This window comes from Silene latifolia, chromosome X (genome assembly GCF_048544455.1).
Source record: "Silene latifolia isolate original U9 population chromosome X, ASM4854445v1, whole genome shotgun sequence".
In the NCBI taxonomy this organism is placed as follows: domain Eukaryota; kingdom Viridiplantae; phylum Streptophyta; class Magnoliopsida; order Caryophyllales; family Caryophyllaceae; genus Silene; species Silene latifolia.
The window spans coordinates 192,959,003-192,961,577 of NC_133537.1; the positions used below are offsets into that span (position 1 = coordinate 192,959,003).

General features: G+C 39.1%; 1 pseudogene; it reads left to right on the forward strand.

Annotated features, from left to right (window-relative positions):
* The first annotated feature begins 988 nt into the window (after window positions 1-988).
* Window positions 989-1,087, forward strand: LOC141625303 (small nucleolar RNA R71; annotated as a pseudogene).
* The last annotated feature ends 1,488 nt before the right edge of the window (window positions 1,088-2,575 follow it).

A 2,575-nucleotide genomic window follows, 5' to 3' on the forward strand; every position in this document is an offset into this window, starting at 1 on the left:
GTTTCCAAGCATCCCATAATTGCTTGGTGGCGACTCTGAACATCTCTGCATCGTTTCGAGACCTTTACCGAGACGAAACCGACCGATCTACAACGATCCTTTCGAAAGCATTTATTACACCACTAAGCATGGCTTTACGACCGCTGCATGTCCACAGATTGGCTTGGCGTAAAGGTGGCCCGTGTCCACAGATCGGTTGGTGGCCCGTGTCCACAGACCGGCAGGTGGCTTATGTCCACAGATGGTAGTGTCCTTTTCTTGCCTATCTCTTTGTATTTGAGCAAAGAAATCTTGTTGGTTCTTTTACATTTGAAGGACCGCTTTTTGAACATCAAAAGCTTGGTCATTGGATTGATTGTAAGAGGGTTGGTTTTGGATTCCTTTGTTTTGGTTGAAAAATGGTCTTTGAGTAGGATTTCTCATTGGAGGTGGGGTGTATGATGGTTGAGGATTTTGAACATTTTGGCTTATATATGAGAAATTTGGGTGAAATTTAGTGTTTTCATTGTAATAGTTGGAGTAAGGGTTGCCATTCTTGTATGCTTGGAAAGCATTCAATTGCTCACTTGTTCCCCTACACTCTTGTTGATCATGTCCCAAAGTTCCACAATTCTCACATACTCCATTTGGAATAGAAGATGTTGCCACCATGGCATTGACTTGTTGATGTTGCTTGGATGATTGAGAAGCTTCATTAATCTTGGATATGGCCTTCTCAAATTTCAAGTTCATTGTGTTAATATGGGAGCTTAGTTGTTCGCCCAAATCGGCACTCAATTGTGTGACAGAGTCAACTTCATGTCTCCCTCCCCTAGTAGCTTTTCTTGGCCTACTATATTTAGAGTTGTGAATCGCCATCTTCTTTATCTTTACCCAAGTTTGGTTATCATCTACCTCGGTGAATATTCCATTAGAACCTATGTTTAGCACATTCCTTGAATCTTCATACAACCCATTCCAAAATTGTTGGACTAGAAACCATTCGCTTAGCCCATGATGAGGACAAGAGCGACATGTATCTTTGAATCTTTCCCATGCATCATATAGAGACTCTTTATCTCTTTGCTTGAACCCGGTGATTTGGGCTCTTAACATGTTGGTTTTCTCCGCAGGGTAGAATTTCTTGTAAAAGGCAAGTGCTAACTTTTTCCATGAATCAATTCCAAGAGTGGCCTTGTCTAGGCTCTTCAACCATTGCTTTGCGGCTCCGATCAAGGAAAAAGGAAACAATAGCCATCGAATTTGATCTTGAGTCACCCCCGTTTGGTAAATAGCATCACAATAGTCACAAAAAGTCTCCATATGTAGATGAGGATCCTCACTAGGCATCTCTCCAAATTGACTCCTTTCGACTAATTTTATGAAAGCGGATTTGGTAATGAAATTACCGGTCAATTGGGGTGGTGTTGGAGTACCATTGGGTAGGTTCTCCTCGGTTGGTACGAAATGAGATGAAAATTTAGGCATTGTAAGTTGGTTTTGTAGTTGGTTTTAAATTGGGTTATCCTCTCCTTGTCTTGTAAAAGGGTTGGTAAACTCAACACTATCCGTTTAGATGATACCAATGTCCATAAGTTCTCCAATACCCACAATTGTTGAAGTCCCTCTAACGGTTCTTCTAATATTTTTCAAAGTTCTCTCGATTTCGGGATCATTAGACAAAAGACCGCATTGTGATCTCCTAGACATGCAAAAATCAAATAACTAGAAAACAATTAAAACTACCTTGAGGAGTTTGACTTCCCCAAGGTTAAGCAAGACACAACTACAAACAACAAATGATAACAACTCAATTGAAAACCGTACCCGGCAATGGCGCCATTTTTTGATTCAAGGGTCGAAGTGTCGTCTATTCTTCCTAATCAAAACACTATTTATATTCTCAAAAAACTACTCTTAGTAGAGCGGTAAGTAAAGGTCGGATCCCAAGGGACTAGTATTGTATTGACTTATCAGTTGTGAATAGCTATCTCTTTAGTGTCACAATTTGGGTTGAGGTTGAGATTTGCAATCTAAACTACTTAACAAATGCAAGGTAAATAAATGAAAATAAAGCAAAGTAAGCAAAAGGGGTTTGTAAATAATTGATTAAAGTACTAGGGTGTCATGGGTTCATAGGGGAATCATGATGAGATCACATAAACAAGTTTTATAGATGCAAGCAATTTATTGTTGTAGTGGAATCGAGTTAGTTTATATCTTACAATTCCTAGGGAGTTTTGGATTTTGGAGCCGAGTCAGTCAAGACTTACAACACCTACAAGTCGACTTAATTCCCTCTATTAAACTATATGAATGGTCTAACAAGCCTTGAGTTAGTTTATGTCTTACAAGTCTTGTCGAAAGGATAAGAGATTCATGATAGGTTGTCAATCAAGCATTTTATCAAGCATAACATGTGCATAAGTTGAAACTACAACAAGCAAGCATTCATATGAACTTATTAAGTAAAGATCTACCCCATGATTAACTCCCCTAATCCCCATTAACCCTAGTGAAGGAACTACTCACTCATTATCATGGTGGACATGCTAACAATGGTGTCAATCATCTTAACAAGTCTAAACATGATAAA